Genomic DNA, 19,583 nt, shown 5'->3' with positions numbered 1-19,583 from the left:
TTTACGCCTATCAAAAGGTGTTGCTATGGTTCGGATACGACCAAGCCCCGAAGTGATCAATAATATGATAAGCCAATAAGGCAGGATACCCATGTTTGAACCGCGCATCATGGCAGCAGGTCCTCTTTGGCAATTTTTAACTTTTTGCAAGAGATAAATTATTCTTGAACCGGGATCTTGAACCGGATATTGAGAGCTTCAAAACTTTGTGGGAGACATCTTTCCCTTGAACCGGATTTTAAACCGGAATCTTCATTTTCAGCCGGAAATTTTCGGAGGGCCTTTAAACTCGAACTTGCGAGAGGTTAATTCCTTTTTGAACCGGACATTGTCAAACCGGATTTGAGCGCTTCAGAGCTTTGTGGGAGAACATATTTCCCTTGAACCGGACTGTAAACCGGATATTTGAGAGCTGCAGTTAGACTGACTTCCCTTGAGCCGGATTTTAAAATGGAATCCTTTCTGATAACCCGGATCTTCTTCATTGAACCGGGATTTTGTAACTGTCATATACTTTCTAAATCGGAAATTTTCTGACGGCCTTTAAACGTTCATCAATATAACAGTAGCCTCCGGGACCGGGTTATCCTTTCCTCCATCGTCCTGGGGCTCTTAAATTTGCTGAAACTAGCAAGATTCGCTGAGTCATGTCATCGTAGCCCCCGAGTCTCAAAGGTGACTTGAGGAGTTGGCTTGAGACTCCCCATATTTGACCGTGATATAAACCGGCATAACTTGTATATAATTGGTGTTGATAGCACGATGTGAATCCATAGAAGGTTGAGGTGACTGCGGCGGGTTGTAAATGATCCCATATGAGCCGTGTCAGCAACTCGGCCAATGGTTCCTTCCAACTTGCAATTTCAAGTTAATCAAAACTATAGTGGCGGCGATTAGTGTGCCCAATAACCAGCTCATGCAGACAGGTGCGGCCCGGTATGTTGATGTAGACCAGGCCACGAGAGACGGACGACAAAGACGGCCGCAGCTTCAGAGATGGCACATCCAGATGAGTCGGCCGCGGCATAGTAAGTCAGCGCGGACGGGAGAGTCGGCCGCGGGAGTTGTAAACCGGCACGGACGGAGAGCCGCCTGCGGGTATTGTGAACCGGCGCGGACGGGGAGTCGCCTGCGGGCATTGTAAGCCGGCGTAGATGGAGAACCGGCCGCGTGTTGATGTAAACCGGACCACAGGCGGTTTGCGCGCGTCCGTTGAGCAGTGCGGAATGGTCAAAAGCCAGTATATAATGACGCCAGTGCGCGCTCCATATGCATGGTGTAACACCAATGTTGTGGCGAATAATTGTCCTGCATATAAAAATATGCAAAACCAATGTAATTGTTCTTTTTACAAAAACAATATATGTCAAAAATAGACTTAGATAGATGTCACCTGATTTGTTCGGACAACGGATGATCCGTTTATCGCGACCGAGGCGGCTGAGGCAAACCAGCGACTCAATATAGTTCCGTCGACTCAGGCAGTCTGGTGACTTAATATAACCCCGGCGGCTCAAAGCGGCAAGGGCGGCTCAAACAGATGAACCAGCCGCGGCGTTGTAAGCCGGCGTGGACGGACGAGTCAATCTCAGTGACGGTAAGTCAGTGCAGATGCACGAATCAGCCGCAGGTACAGACGGATGTAATCCGAACAGCGGGGTAACGATTTGCACGTGTATCCGTCAAGCATCATGGCACGGACAAGCACTAGTGCAAAAGTGATGTTTACGCGCATCCCTTAAGCGACCCCTTTTTGTAAGGAATAATGATCCTGCGGAAAAGGATCATAAACCAGAGTAATTGTTCTTAAACAATTTAATATGTACTGATGAAATATAAAGAAAGGATAGCACCTGATATTATTTGTCAGATGAACGTGGATACTAGGGATCAAAAACATAATCTAATGTAGCCTTAGCACCGTAGCCCATGTTCCTTTACCCACTACCGTGTTGATTTTGACGTGCAGATACGGCAGTGCAGATACTGCAGTCGGTTTAAGATGAGGGGCAGCCGCAAGGGCGCACCAGCGGGTCAACGTCCAAGGCAAACCTGGCGGGTCAGGGCGCAGTTGCGGCTGCAGCGGAGGCAAAGACCGCGGCGGAGACTAACCCGAGTTCCTGTCTCCGGGTCGTACTAGTTGCTTTGACCAATCCTTTTTTTTGACTGGGTATATGATGATTGACTTTTCCATGGTTGCCCTTCACGTGTAGAACAGCGGCCACAGCCAATGGATTTTTCTTCTCGCGAACTTGGTCATATGGTTGCTTGTAATGACAGTAGTAAGGCGGTATCTCAGTAGATCACGTTGTGTGGAGTAGCAGCTTTAGCTTGGAACAGCAGCACGGATGGCCGATGACATCAACCCGTGATTGATTGTCTTGAGATGGAATCAGTTTGGACTAGCACTTCCCTCTCGTCTTGATGGTTCAACCTTGTCTTCCCATAAAAAATAACAACAACGAAACGCTTTCGGCTTTGCCTGCCATCGCTACTGTAGAATTTCCTTGGGACTTGTAGTGACGCAGTCGAAATTGCTTTTGACTCGGACTCGGTGGATCTCTGGTGCGTGCGGTGGTCGAATAACACGTAACCCTAAAAAATCGCTTGCTCATAATTTTGTGTATGCTCAAACAGTCGGCTGTTAATTGACGATGTAGATCCGATCGTGCCAGTTCTTTATGAACTTCTCGATCCCTGGGAGAGATCCCTTCAAGAACTCAACACCACCGTGCGCGAGCCCCACGGTGGGCGCCAACTGTCGTGGAATTGTCACGGCAGATGTCCTTAGTGTTGGAAATATGCCCTAGAGGCAATAATAAAAGGATTATTATTATATTTCCTTGTTCATGATAATTGTCTTTTATTCATGCTATAATTGTGTTATCCGGAAATCGTAATACATGTGTGAATACATAGACACCAACATGTCCCTAGTAAGCCTCTAGTTGACTAGCTCGTTGATCAATAGATAGTCATGGTTTCCTGACTATGGACATTGGATGTCATTGATAACGAGATCACATCATTAGGAGAATGATGTGATGGACAAGACCCAATCCTAAACATAGCACAAGATCGTATAGTTCGTTTTCTAGAGTTTTTCCAATGTCAAGTATCTTTTCCTTAGACCATGAGATCGTGTAACTCCCAGATACCGTAGGAGTGCTTTGGGTGTACCAAACGTCACAACGTAACTGGGTGACTATAAAGGTATACTACGGGTATCTCCGAAAGTGTCTGTTGGGTTGACACGGATCAAGACTGGGATTTGTCACTCCGTATGACGGAGAGGTATCTCTGGGCCCACTCGGTAATGCATCATCATAATGAGCTCAAAGTGACCAAGTCTCTGGTCACGGGATCATGCATTACGGTACGAGTAAAGTGACTTGCCGGTAACGAGATTGAACAAGGTATTGGGATACCGACGACCGAATCTCGGGCAAGTAACGTACCAATTGACAAAGGGAATTGTATACGGGGTTGCTTGAATCCTCGACATCGTGGTTCATCCGATGAGATCATCGAGGAGAATGTGGAAGCCAACATGGGTATCCAGATCCCGCTGTTGGTTATTGACCGGAGAGCCATCTCGGTCATGTCTACATGTCTCCCGAACCCGTAGGGTCCACACACTTAAGGTTCAGTGACGCTAGGGTTGTAGAGATATGAATATGCAGTAACCCTAAAGTTGTTCGGAGTCCCGGGTGAGATCCCGGACGTCACGAGGAGTGCCGGATTGGTCCGGAGGTGAAGAATTATATATAGGAAGTGCAGTTTCGGCCATCGGGAGAGTTTCGGGGGTCACCGGTATTGTACCGGGACCACCGGATGGGTCCCGGGGGTCCACCGGGTGGGACCACCCATCCCGGAGGGCCCCATGTGCTGAAGTGGGGAGGGGAACCAGGCCATAGTGAGCTGGTGCGCCCCCCTTGGCCCACCCCCTGCGCCTAGGGTTGGAAACCCTAGGGTGGGGGGGCGCCCCACTTGCCTTGGGGGCCACTCCACCCTTGGCCGCCTCCCCCCTAGGAGATCCCATCTCCTAGGGCCGGCGCCCCCCCTTGGGGAGCCTATATAAAGGGGGGGAGGGAGGGGCAGCCGCACCCTTGACTCTTGGCGCCTCCCTCTCCCCTGCTACACCTCTCCCTCTCGCAGAAGAACGGCGAAGCCCTGCTACGGTGACTGCTGCATCCACCACCACGCCGTCGTGCTGCTGGATCTTCATCAACCTCTCCTCCCCCCTTGCTGGATCAAGAAGGAGGAGACATCACGCTGACCGTACGTGTGATGAACACGGAGGTGCCGTCCGTTCGGTGCTAGGATCTCAGGTGATTTGGATCACGTCGAGTACGACTTCCTCATCCCCGTTCTTTGAATGCTTCCGCGCGTGATCTACAAAGGTATGTAGATGCAATCCGATCACTCGTTGCTATATGAACTCATAGATGGATCTTGGTGAAACCGTAGGAATTTTTTTTGTTTTCTGCAACGTTCCCCAACAGTGGCATCATGAGCTAGGTCTATGCGTAGTTCTTTTTGCACGAGTAGAACACAATTTGTGGTGGGCGTAGATGTTGTCAACTTTCTCGCCGCTACTAGTCTTATTTTGCTTCAACGGTATTGTGGGATGAAGCGGCCCGGACCAACCTTACACGTACGCTTAGGTGAGACCGGTTCCACCGACGGACATGCACTAGTTGCATAAGGTGGCTGGCGGGTGTCTGTCTCTCCCACTTTAGTTGGAGCGGATTTGATGAAAAGGGTCCTTATGAAGGGTAAATAGAAGTTGACAAATCATGTTGTGGCTTTAACGTAGGTAAGAAAACATTTTTGCTAGAACCCTCTTGCAGCCACGTAAAACTTGCAACAACAATTAGAGGACGTCTAACTTGTTTTTGCAGCAAGTGTTTTGTGATGTGATATGGCCAAAGTTGTGATGAATGATGAATGATATATATGTGATGTATGAAATGTTCATGTTATTGTAATAGGAATCACGACTTGCATGTCGATGAGTATGACAACTGGCAGGAGCCATAGGAGTTGTCTTTATTTTTTGTATGACCTGCGTGTCATTTTGAAACACCATGTAAATTACTTTACTTTATTGCTAAACGTGTTAGCCATAGTAGTAGAAGTAATAGTTGGCGAGAAACTTCATGGAGACACGATGATAGAGATCATGATGATGGAGATCATGGTGTCAAGCCGGTGACAAGATGATCATGGAGCCCCAAGATGGAGATCAAAGGAGCTATGTGATATTGGCCATATCATGTCACTATTATTATTTGATTGCATGTGATGTTTATCATGTTTTTGCATCTTGTTTACTTAGAACGACGGTAGTAAATAAGATGATCCCTCATAATAATTTCAAGAAAGTGTTCCCCCTAACTGTGCACCGTTGCGACAGTTCGTTGTTTCGAAGCACCACGTGATGATCGGGTGTGATAGATTCCAACATTCACATACAACGGGTGTAAGACAGATTTACACATGCAAACACTTAGGTTGACTTGACGAGCCTAGCATGTACAGACATGGCCTCGGAACACAGAAGACCGAAAGGTCGAGCATGAGTCGTATAGAAGATACGATCAACATGAAGATGTTCACCGATGTTGACTAGTCCCTCTCACGTGATGATCGGACACGGCCTAGTTAACTCAGATCATGTTATACTTAGATGACTGGAGGGATGTCTATCTAAGTGGGAGTTCATTGAATAATTTGATTAGATGAACTTAGTCTAAAATATTTACAACATGTATTGTAGATCAAATGGCCAACATTGTCCTCAACTTCAACGCCTTCCTAGAGAAAACCAAGCTAAAAGACGATGGCAGCAACTATACGGACTAGGTCCGGAACCAGAGGATCATCCTCATAGCTGCCAAGAAAGACTATGTCCTACAAGCACCGCTAGGTGAAGCACCTGCTCTCCCTGCAGAACAAGACGTTATGAACGCTTGGCAGACACGTACCGATGATTACTCCCTCGTTCAGTGCGGCATGCTTTACAGCTTAGAGCCGGGGCTCCAAAAGCGTTTTGAGAAACACGGAGCATATGAGATGTTCGAAGAGCTGAAAATGGTTTTTCAAGCTCATGCCCGGGTCGAGAGATATGAAGTCTCCAACAAGTTCTTCAGCTGTAAGATGGAGGAAAACAGTTCTGTCAGTGAGCACATACTCACTATGTCTGGGTTACATAACCGCTTGACTCAGCTGGGAGTTAATCTCCCGGATGACGCGGTCATTGACAGAATCCTTCAGTCGCTTCCACCGAGCTACAAGAGCTTTGTGATGAACTTCAATATGCAGGGGATGGAAAAGACCATTCCTGAAGTATTTGCAATGCTGAAATCAGCAGAGGTAGAAGTCAAAAAGGAACATCAAGTGTTGATGGTGAATAAAACCACTAAGTTCAAGAAAGGCAAGGGTAAGAAGAACTTCAAGAAGGACGGCAAGGGAGTTGCCGCGCCCAGCAAGCAAGCTGCCGGGAAGAAGCCAAAGAATGGACCCAAGCCCGAGACTGAGTGCTTTTATTGCAAGGAAAGTGGTCACTGGAAGCGGAACTGCCCCAAATACTTAGCGGACCAGAAGGCCGGCAAAACGAAAGGTATATGTGATATACATGTAATTAATGTGTACCTTACCAGTACTCGTAGTAGCTCCTGGGTATTTGATACCGGTGAAGTTGCTCACATTTGTAACTCAAAGCAGGAGCTGCGGAATAAGCAGAGACTGGCGAAGGACGAGGTGACGATGCGCGTCGGGAATGGTTCCAAGGTCGATGTGATCGCCGTCGGCACGCTACCTCTACATTTACCTACGGGATTAGTTTTGAACCTCAATAATTGTTATTTAGTTCCAAGTTTGAGCATGAACATTGTATCAGGATCTCGTTTAATACGGTGTGGCTACTCATTTAAATCCGAGAATAATGGTTGTTCTATTTATATGAGAGATATGTTTTATGGTCATGCTCCGATGGTGAATGGTTTATTCTTAATGAATCTCGAGCGTAATGCTACACATATTCATAGTGTGAGTACCAAAAGATGTAAGGTTGATAATGATAGTCCCACATACTTGTGGCATTGCCGCCTTGGACACATAGGTGTCAAACGCATGAAGAAGCTCCATGCAGATGGACTTTTAGAGTCTCTTGATTATGAATCATTTGACACATGTGAACCATGCCTCATGGGTAAAATGACCAAGACTCCGTTCTCAGGAACAATGGAGCGAGCAACCAACTTATTGGAAATCATACATACTGATGTGTGTGGTCCAATGAGTGTTGAGGCTCGCGGTGGTTATCATTATGTTCTCACCCTCACTGATGACTTGAGTAGATATGGGTATGTCTACTTAATGAAACACAAGTCTGAGACCTTTGAAAGGTTCAAGGAATTTCAGAGCGAGGTTGAGAATCAACGTGACAGGAAAATCAAGTTCCTGCGATCAGATCGTGGAGGAGAATACTTGAGTCACGAATTTGGCACACACTTAAGAAAATGTGGAATAGTTTCACAACTCACGCCGCCTGGAACACCTCAGCGTAATGGTGTGTCCGAATGTCGTAATCGCACGCTATTAGATATGGTGCGATCTATGATGTCTCTTACCGATTTACCGCTATCATTTTGGGGCTATGCTTTAGAGACTGCCGCATTCACTTTAAATAGGGCTCCGTCGAAATCCGTTGAGACGACACCGTATGAATTATGGTTTGGGAAGAAACCTAAGCTGTCGTTTCTAAAAGTTTGGGGATGCGATGCTTATGTCAAGAAACTTCAACCTGAAAAGCTCGAACCCAAGTCGGAAAAATGCGTCTTCATAGGGTACCCTAAAGAAACTATTGGGTATACCTTCTACCTCAGATCCGAAGGCAAGATCTTTGTTGCCAAGAATGGATCCTTTCTAGAGAAAGAGTTTCTCTCGAAAGAAGTAAGTGGGAGGAAAGTAGATCTTGATGAAGTATTACCTCTTGAACCGGAAAGTGGTGCAACTCAAGAAAATGTTCCTGAGGTGCCTGCACCGACTAGAGAGGAAGTTAATGATGATGATCATGAAACTTCAGATCAAGTTGCTACTGAACTTCGTAGGTCCACAAGGACACGTTCCGCACCAGAGTGGTACGGCAACCCTGTCTTGGAAATCATGTTGTTAGACAACGGTGAACCTTCGAACTATGAAGAAGCGATGGCGGGCCCAGATTCCAACAAATGGCTTGAAGCCATGCAATCCGAGATAGGATCCATGTATGAAAACAAAGTATGGACTTTGACAGACTTGCCCGATGATCGGCGAGCGATAGAAAACCAATGGATCTTTAAGAAGAAGACGGACGCGGATGGTAATGTTACCATCTATAAAGCTCGACTTGTCGCTAAGGGTTATCGGCAAGTTCAAGGGGTTGACTACGATGAGGCTTTCTCTCCCGTAGCGAAGCTGAAGTCCGTCCGAATTATGTTAGCAATTGCCGCATACTATGATTATGAGATATGGCAAATGGACGTCAAAACGGCATTCCTTAATGGTTTTCTTAAGGAAGAATTGTATATGATGCAGCCGGAAGGTTTTGTCGATCCTAAGAATGCTGACAAGCTGTGCAAGCTCCAACGCTCGATTTATGGGCTGGTGCAAGCATCTCAGAGTTGGAACATTTGCTTTGATGAGATGATCAAAGCGTTTGGGTTTATGCAGACTTATGGAGAAGCCTGCGTTTACAAGAAAGTGAGTGGGAGCTCTGTAGCATTTCTCATATTATATGTAGATGACATACTTTTGATGGGAAATGATATAGAACTTTTGGACAGCATTAAGGCCTACTTGAATAAGTGTTTTTCAATGAAGGACCTTGGAGAATCTGCTTATATATTAGGCATCAAGATCTATAGAGATAGATCAAGACGCCTCATAGGTCTTTCACAAAGCACATACCTTGATAAGATATTGAAGAAGTTCAATATGGATCAGTCTAAGAAGGGGTTCGTGCCTGTGTTGCAAGGTGTGAAATTGAGCTCAGCTCAATGTCCGACCACAGCAGAAGAAATAGAAGAGATGAGTGTCATCCCCTATGCCTCAGCCATAGGGTCTATTATGTATGCCATGCTGTGTACCAGACCTGATGTAAACCTTGCTGTAAGTTTGGTAGGTAGGTACCAAATGTTGGGGAATGTTGCAGAAAACAAAAATTTTCCTACTCGTTTCACCAAGATCCATCTAGGAGTTCATCTAGCAACGAGTCATCGGATGCATCTACATACCTTTGTAGATCACGCGCGGAAGCATTCAAAGAACGGGGATGAGGAAGGCGTACTCGACGTGATCCAAATCACCGATGACCAAGCGCCGAACGGACGGCACCTCCGCGTTCAACACACGTACGGGACGGGAGACGTCTCCTCCTTCTTGATCCAGCAAGGGGGGAGGAGAGGTTGATGAAGATCCAGCAGCACGACGGCGTGGTGGTGGATGCAGGGCGTCACAGTAGCAGGGCTTCGCCTATACTACGAGAGGGAGACGTAACGGGGAGAGAGGGAGGCGCCAGGGGCTGGGGTATGAAGTCCCTCCTCTCCCCCACTATATATAGGAGGGCCAAGGGGGGGTGGTGCGCAGCCTAGGAGATCCAATCTCCTAGGTGCGGCAGCCAAGGGGAGGTTTCCCTCCCCCCCAAGGCACCTAGAGGTGCCTTCCACCACTTGGACTCTTCCTTTAAGTGGAACCCTAGGCGCATGGGCTTTTGGGGCTGGTGCCCTTGGCCCATCTAGGCCCAAGGCGCACCCCCTACAGCCCATGTGGCCCCCCGGGACAGGTGGCCCCACCCGGTGGGCCCCCGGGACCCCTCCGGTGGTCCCGGTACAATACCGATAACCCCGAAACTTGTCCCGATGGCCGAAACAGCACTTCCTATATATAATTCTTTACCTCCGGACCATTCCGGAACTCCTCGTGACGTCCGGGATCTCATCCGGGACTCCGAACAACATTCGGGTTACTGCATATACATATCTTCACAACCCTAGCGTCACCGAACCTTAAGTGTGTAGACCCTACGGGTTCGGGAGACAAGCAGACATGACCGAGACGACTCTCCGGTCAATAACCAACAGCGGGATCTGGATACCCATGTTGGCTCCCACATGCTCCACGATGATCTCATCGGATGAACCACGATGTCGAGGATTCAATCAACCCCGTATGCAATTCCCTTTGTCAATCGATATGTTACTTGCCCGAGATTCGATCGTCGGTATCCCAATACCTCGTTCAATCTCGTTACCGGCAAGTCACTTTACTCGTACCGTAATGCATGATCCCATGACCAGACACTTGGTCACTTTGAGCTCATTATGATGATGCATTACCGAGTGGGCCCAGTGATACCTCTCCGTCATACGGAGTGACAAATCCCAGTCTTGATCCATGTCAACCCAACAGACACTTTCGGAGATACCCGTAGTCTACCTTTATAGTCACCCAGTTACGTTGTGACGTTTGGTATACCCAAAGCACTCCTACGGTATCCGGGAGTTACACGATCTCATGGTCTAAGGAAAAGATACTTTGACATTGGAAAACTCTAGCAAACGAACTATACGATCTTGTGCTATGTTTAGGATTGGGTCTTGTCCATCACATCATTCTCCTAATGATGTGATCTCGTTATCAATGACATCCAATGTCCATAGTCAGGAAACCATGACTATCTGTTGATCAACGAGCTAGTCAACTAGAGACTTACTAGGGACATGTTGGTGTCTGTTATTCACACATGTATTACGATTTCCGGATAACACAATTATAGCATGAATAAAGATAATTATCATGAACAAGGAAATATAATAATAATGCTTTTATTATTGCCTCTAGGGCATATTTCCAACAGTCTCCCACTTGCACTAGAGTCAATAATCTAGTTACATTATGATGAATCGAACACCCATGGAATTCTGGTGTTGATCATGTTTTGCTCTAGGGAGAGGTTTAGTCAACGGATCTGCTACATTCAGGTCCGTATGTACTTTACAAATCTCTATGTCTCCATCTTGAACATTTTCACGAATGGAGTTGAAGCGACGCTTGATGTGCCTTGTCTTCTTGTGAAACCTGGGCTCCTTGGCAAGAGCAATAGCTCCAGTGTTGTCACAGAAGAGCTTGATTGGCCCCGACGCATTGGGTATGACTCCTAGGTCGGTGATGAACTCCTTCATCCATATTGCTTCATGTGCTGCCTCCGAGGCTGCCATGTACTCCGCTTCACATGTAGATCCCGCCACGACGCTCTGCTTGCAACTGCACCAGCTTACTGCCCCACCATTCAAAATATACACGTAACCGGTTTGTGACTTAGAGTCATCCAGATCTGTGTCGAAGCTAGCGTCGACGTAACCCTTTACGACGAGCTCTTCGTCACCTCCATAAACGAGAAACATTTCCTTAGTCCTTTTCAGGTACTTCAGGATATTCTTGACCGCTGTCCAGTGTTCCTTGCCGGGATTACTTTGGTACCTTCCTACCAAACTTACGGCAAGGTTTACATCAGGTCTGGTACACAGCATGGCATACATAATAGAACCTATGGCTGATGCATAGGGGATGACGCTCATCTCTTCTATATCTTCTGCCGTGGTCGGACATTGAGCTGAGCTCAATTTCATACCTTGTAACACAGGCAAGAACCCCTTCTTAGATTGATCCATATTGAACTTCTTCAATATCTTATCAAGGTATGTGCTTTGTGAAAGACCTATGAGGCGTCTCGATCTATCTCTATAGATCTTGATGCCTAATATATAAGCAGCTTCTCCAAGGTCCTTCATTGAAAAACTTTTATTCAAGTAGGCCTTAATGTTGTCCAAGAGTTCTATATCATTTCCCATCAAAAGTATGTCATCTACATATAATATGAGAAATGCTACAGAGCTCCCACTCACTTTCTTGTAAACGCAGGCTTCTCCATAAGTCTGCGTAAACCCAAACGCTTTGATCATCTCATCAAAGCGAATGTTCCAACTCCGAGATGCTTGCACCAGCCCATAAATCGAGCGTTGGAGCTTGCACACCTTGTCAGCGTTCTTAGGATCGACAAAACCTTCCGGCTGCATCATATACAATTCTTCCTTAAGGAAACCATTAAGGAATGCCGTTTTGACGTCCATTTGCCATATTTCATAATCATAGAATGCGGCAATCGCTAACATGATTCGGACGGACTTCAGCTTCGCTACCGGTGAGAAAGTCTCATCGTAGTCAACCCCTTGAACTTGTCGATAACCCTTAGCGACAAGCCGAGCTTTATAGATGGTCACATTACCATCCGCGTCTATCTTCTTCTTAAAGATCCATTTATTTTCTATGGCTCGCCGTTCAACGGGCAAGTCAGTCAAAGTCCATACTTCATTTTCATACATGGATCCTATCTCGGATTTCATGGCTTCTAGCCATTTGTCGGAATCCGGGCCCGCCATTGCTTCTTCATAGTTCGAAGGTTCACCGTTGTCTAACAACATGATTTCCAAGACAGGGTTGCCGTACCACTCTGGTGCGGAACGTGTCCTTGTGGACCTTCGAATTTCAGTAGGAGCTTGATCAGAAGTATCTTGATCATTATCATTAACCTCCTCTCTAGTCGGTGCAGGCACCTCAGGAACATTTTCTTGAGTTGCGCCATTTTCCGGTTCAAGAGGTAATACTTCATCAAGCTCTACTTTCCTCCCACTTACTTCTTTCGAGAGAAACTCTTTCTCCAGAAAGAGTCCGTTTTTGGCAACAAAGATCTTGCCTTCGGATCTTAGGTAGAAGGTATACCCAATAGTTTCTTTAGGGTATCCTATGAAGACGCATTTTTCCGACTTGGGTTCGAGCTTCTCAGGTTGAAGTTTCTTGACATAAGCATCGCATCCCCAAACTTTTAGAAACGACAGCTTAGGTTTCTTCCCAAACCATAATTCATATGGTGTCGTCTCAACGGATTTCGACGGAGCCCTATTTAAAGTGAATGCGGCAGTCTCTAAAGCATAGCCCCAAAAAGATAGCGGTAAATCGGTAAGAGACATCATAGATCGCACCATATCTAATAGAGTGCGATTACGACGTTCGGACACACCGTTACACTGAGGTGTTCCCGGCGGCGTGAGTTGTGAAACTATTCCACATTTTCTTAAGTGTGTGCCAAATTCGTGACTCAAGTATTCTCCTCCACGATCTGATCGTAGAAACTTGATTTTCCTGTCATGTTGATTTTCAACCTCACTCTGAAATTCCTTGAACTTTTCAAAGGTTTCAGACTTGTGTTTCATTAAGTAGACATACCCATATCTACTCAAGTCATCAGTGAGGGTGAGAACATAACGATAGCCACCGCGGGCCTCAACACTCATTGGACCGCACACATCAGTATGTATGATTTCCAATAAGTTGGTTGCTCGCTCCATTGTTCCTGAGAACGGAGTCTTGGTCATTTTACCCATGAGGCATGGTTCACATGTGTCAAATGATTCATAATCAAGAGACTCTAAAAGTCCATCTGCATGGAGCTTTTTCATGCGTTTGACACCTATGTGACCAAGGCGGCAGTGCCACAAGTATGTGGGACTATCATTATCAACCTTACATCTTTTGGTACTCACACTATGAATATGTGTAGCAATACGCTCGAGATTCATTAAGAATAAACCATTTACCATAGGATCATGACCATAAAACATATCTCTCATATAAATGGAACAACCATTATTCTCAGATTTAAATGAGTAGCCATCTCGAATTAAACGAGATCCCGATACAATGTTCATGCTCAAAGCTGGCACTAAATAACAATTATTGAGGTTTAAAACTAATCCCGTAGGTAAATGTAGAGGCAGCGTGCCGACGGCGATCACATCGACCTTGGAACCATTCCCGACGCGCATCGTCACCTCGTCCTTCGCCAGTCTCCGTTTATTCCGCAGCTCCTGCTGTGAGTTACAAATATGAGCAACGGCACCGGTATCAAATACCCAGGAGTTACTACGAGTACTGGTAAGGTACACATCAATTACATGTATATCAAATATACCTTTTGTTTTGCCGGCCTTCTTGTCTGCTAAGTATTTAGGGCAGTTCCGCTTCCAGTGACCGCTTCCCTTGCAATAAAAGCACTCAGTCTCGGGCTTGGGTCCATTCTTTGGCTTCTTCTCGGCAGCTTGCTTGCCGGGCGCGGCAACCTCCTTGCCGTCTTTCTTGAAGTTCTTTTTACCCTGCCTTTCTTGAACTTAGTGGTTTTATTGACCATAAACACTTGATGTTCCTTCTTGACTTCTACCTCCGCTGATTTCAGCATCGAGAACAACTCAGGAATGGTCTTTTGCATCCCCTGCATGTTGAAGTTCATCACAAAGCTCTTGTAGCTTGGTGGAAGCGACTGGAGGATTCTTTCAATGGCCGCGTCATCCGGGAGATTAACTCCAAGCTGAGACAAGCGGTTATGTAACCCAGACATAGTGAGTATGTGCTCACTGACAGAACTATTTTCCTCCATCTTACAGCTGAAGAACTTATCCGAGACTTCATATCTCTCGATCCGGGCATGAGCTTGAAAAACCATTTTCAGCTCTTCGAACATCTCATATGCTCCATGTCTCTCAAAACGCTTTTGGAGCCCCGGCTCTAAGCTGTAAAGCATGCCGCACTGAATGAGGGAGTAGTCGTCAACACGTGTCTGCCAAGCGTTCATAACGTCTTGGTTCTGTGGGACGGGAGCTTCACCTAGCGGTGCTTGTCGGACATAATCTTTCTTGGCAGCTATGAGGATGATCCTCAGGTTCCGGACCCAGTCCGTATAGTTGCTGCCATCGTCTTTCAGCTTGGTTTTCTCTAGGAACGCGTTGAAGTTGAGGACTACGTGGGCCATTTGATCTACAAGACATATTGCAAAGATTTTAGACTAAGTTCATGATAATTAAGTTCATCTAATCAAATTATTAATGAACTCCCACTTAGATTAGACATCCCTCTAGTCATCTAAGTATTACATGATCCGAGTTAACTAGACCGTGTCCGATCATCATGTTGATCGTATCTTCTATACGACTCATGCTCGACCTTTCGGTCTTCTGTGTTCCGAGGCCATGTCTGTACATGCTAGGCTCGTCAAGTTAACCCTAAGTGTTTTGCATGTGTAAAACTGTCTTACACCCGTTGTATGTGAACGTAAGGATCTATCACGCCCGATCATCACGGCGTGCTTCGAAATGACGAACTTTCACAACGGTGCACAGTTAGGGGGGAACACTTCTTGAAATTGTTATGAGGGATCATCTTATTTACTACCGTCGTTCTAAGTAAACAAGATGCAAAAACATGATAAACATCACATGCAATCAAATAATAAACGTGACATGATATGGCCAATATCACATAGCTCCTTTGATCTCCATCTTGGGGCTCCATGATCATCTTGTCACCGGCTTGACACCATGATCTCCATCATCATGATCTCCATCATCGTGTCTCCATGAAGTTGCTCGCCAACTATTACTTCTACTACTATGGCTAACGTGTTTAGCAATAAAGTAAAGTAATTTACATGGCGTTTTTCAATGACACGCAGGTCATATAAAAGAATAAAGACAACTCCTATGGCTCCTGCCGGTTGTCATACTCATCGACATGCAAGTCGTGATTCCTATTACAATAGCATGAACATCTCATACATCACATATAGATCATTCATCATTCATCACAACTTTGGCCATATCATATCACAAACCACTTGCTGCAAAAACAAGTTAGACGTCCTCTAATTGTTGTTGCAAGTTTTACGTGGCTGAATTAGGGTTCTAGCAAGAACGTCTTCTTACCTACGTTAAAGCCACAACGTGATTTGTCAACTTCTATTTACCCTTCATAAGGACCCTGTTCATCGAATCCGCTCCAACTAAAGTGGGAGAGACAGACACCCGCCAGCCACCTTATGCAACTAGTGCATGTTAGTCCGTGGAACCGGTCTCACGTAAGCGTACGTGTAAGGTTGGTCCGGGCCGCTTCATCCCACAATACCGCTGAAGCAAGATAAGAATAGTAGCGGCTAGAAAGTTGAAAAATCTACGCCCACAACAAATTGTGTTCTACTCGCGCAAGAAGAACTACGCATAGACCTAGCTCATGATGCCACTGTTGGGGAACGTTGCAGAAAACAAAAATTTTCCTACTCGTTTCACCAAGATCCATCTAGGAGTTCATCTAGCAACGAGTCATCGGATGCATCTACATACCTTTGTAGATCACGCGCGGAAGCGTTCAAAGAACGGGGATGAGGAAGGCGTACTCGACGTGATCCAAATCACCGATGACCAAGCGCCGAACGGACGGCACATCCGCGTTCAACACACGTACGGGACGGGAGACGTCTCCTCCTTCTTGATCCAGCAAGGGGGGAGGAGAGGTTGATGAAGATCCAGCAGCACGACGGCGTGGTGGTGGATGCAGGGCGTCACAGTAGCAGGGCTTCGCCTATACTACGAGAGGGAGACGTAACGGGGAGAGAGGGAGGCGCCAGGGGCTGGGGTATGAAGTCCCTCCTCTCCCCCACTATATATAGGAGGGCCAAGGGGTGGTGGTGCGCAGCCTAGGAGATCCAATCTCCTAGGTGCGGCTGCCAAGGGGAGGTTTCCCTCCCCCCCAAGGCACCTAGAGGTGCCTTCCACCACTTGGACTCTTCCTTTAAGTGGAACCCTAGGCGCATGGGCTTTTGGGGCTGGTGCCCTTGGCCCATCTAGGCCAAGGCGCACCCCCTACAGCCCATGTGGCCCCCCGGGACAGGTGGCCCCACCCGGTGGGCCCGCGGGACCCCTCCGGTGGTCCCGGTACAATACCGATAACCCCGAAACTTGTCCCGATGGCCAAAACAGCACTTCCTATATATAATTCTTTACCTCCGGACCATTCCGGAACTCCTCGTGACGTCCGGGATCTCATCCAGGACTCCGAACAACATTCGGGTTACTGCATATACATATCTTCACAACCCTAGCGTCACCGAACCTTAAGTGTGTAGACCCTACGGGTTCGGGAGACAAGCAGACATGACCGAGACGACTCTCCGGTCAATAACCAACAGCGGGATCTGGATACCCATGTTGGCTCCCATATGCTCCACGATGATCTCATCGGATGAACCACGATGTCGAGGATTCAATCAACCCCGTATGCAATTCCCTTTGTCAATCGATATGTTACTTGCCCGAGATTCGATCGTCGGTATCCCAATACCTCGTTCAATCTCGTTACCGGCAAGTCACTTTACTCGTACCGTAATGCATGATCCATGACCAGACACTTTGGTCACTTTGGAGCTCATTATGATGATGCATTACCGAGTGGGCCCAATGATACCTCTCCGTCATACGAGTGACAAATCCAGTCTTGATTCCATGTCAACCCAAACAGACATTTTCGGAGATACCCGTAGTCTACCTTTTAGTCACCCAGTTACGTTGTGACGTTTGGTATACCCAAAGCACTTCCTACGGTATCGGGAGTTACACGATCTCATGGTTTAAGGAAAAGATACTTTGACATTGGAAAACTCTAGCAAACGAACTATACGATCTTGTGCTATGTTTAGGATTGGGTCTTGTCGATCACATCATTCTCCTAATGATGTGATCTCGTTATCAATGACATCCAATGTCCATAGTCAGGAAACCATGACTATCTTGATCAACGAGCTAGTCAACTAGAGGCTTACTAGGGACATGTTGGTGTCTATTATTCACACATGTATTACGATTTCCGGATAACACAATTATAGCATGAATAAAGACAATTAACATGAACAAGGAAATATAATAATAATGCTTTTATTATTGCCTCTAGGGCATATTTCCAACACCAAAGTAATCCCGGCAAGGAACACTGGACAGCGTTCAAGAATATCCTGAAGTACCTGAAAAGGACTAAGGAAATGTTTCTCGTTTATGGAGGTGATGAAGAGCTCGTTGTAAAGGGTTACGTCGATGCTAGCTTCGACACAGATCTGGATGACTCTAAGTCACAAACCGGATACGTGTATATTTTGAATTGTGGGGCAGTAAGCTGGTGCAGTTGCAAGCAGAGCATCGTGGCGGGATCTACATGTGAAGCGGAGTACATGGCGGCCTCGGAGGCAGCACATGAAGCAATCTGGGTGAAGGTGTTCATCACCGACCTAGGAGTCATACCCAATGCGTCGGGGCCGATCAACCTCTTCTGTGACAATACTGGAGCTATTGCACTTGCCAAGGAGCCCAGGTTTCACAAGAAGACTAGGCACATCAAGCGTCGCTTCAACTCCATCCATGAAAATGTTCAAGATGGAGACATAGAAATTTGTAAAGTACATACGGATCTGAATGTCACAGATCCGTTAACTAAACCTCTCCCTAGGGCAAAACATGATCAACACCAGAACTCTATGGGTGTTCGATTCATCACAACGTAACTAGATTATTGACTCTAGTGCAAGTGGGAGACTGTTGGAAATATGCCCTAGAGGCAATAATAAAAGGATTATTATTATATTTCCTTGTTCATGATAATTGTCTTTTATTCATGCTATAATTGTGTTATCCGGAAATCGTAATACATGTGTGAATACATAGACACCAACATGTCCCTAGTAAGCCTCAAGTTGACTAGCTCGTTGACCAATAGATAGTCATGGATTCCTGACTATGGACATTGGATGTCATTGATAACGAGATCACATCATTAGGAGAATGATGTGATGGACAAGACCCAATCCTAAACATAGCACAATATCGTATAGTTCGTTTGCTAGAGTTTTTCCAATGTCAAGTATCTTTTCCTTAGACCATGAGATTGTGTAACTCCCGGATACCGTAGGAGTTCTTTGGGTGTACCAAACGTCACAACATAACTGGGTGACTATAAAGGTATACTACGGGTATCTCCGAAAGTGTCTGTTGGGTTGACATGGATCAAGACTGGGATTTATCACTCCGTATGACGGAGAGGCATCTCTGGGCCCACTCGGTAATGCATCATCATAATGAGCTCAAAGTGACCAAGTGTCTGGTCACGGGATCATGCATTACGGTACGAGTAAAGTGACTTGCCGGTAACGAGATTGAACGAGGTATTGGGATACCGACGATCGAATCTCGGGCAAGTAACGTACCAATTGACAAAGGGAATTGTATACGGGGTTGCTTGAATCCTCGACATCATGGTTCATCCGATGAGATCATCGAGGAGCATGTGGGAGCCAACATGGGTATCCAGATCCCACTGTTGGTTATTGACCGGAGAGCCATCTCGGTCATGTCTACATGTCTCCCGAACCCGTTGGGTCTACACACTTAAGGTTCAGTGATGCTAGGGTTGTAGAGATATGAATATGCAGTAACCCGAAAGTTGTTCAGAGTCCCGGATGAGATCCCGAACGTCACGAGGAGTTCCGGATTGGTCCGGAGGTGAAAAATTATATATAGGAAGTGCAGTTTCGGCCATCGGGAGAGTTTCGGGGGTCAACGGTATTGTACCGGGACCACCGGATGGGTCCCGGGGGTCCACCGGGTGGGACC

This window comes from Triticum urartu, chromosome 3 (genome assembly GCF_003073215.2).
Source record: "Triticum urartu cultivar G1812 chromosome 3, Tu2.1, whole genome shotgun sequence".
Classification (NCBI taxonomy): Eukaryota; Viridiplantae; Streptophyta; class Magnoliopsida; order Poales; family Poaceae; genus Triticum; species Triticum urartu.
The sequence above is the reverse complement of the archived record's forward strand: the minus strand, read 5'-3'. Positions refer to the sequence as shown.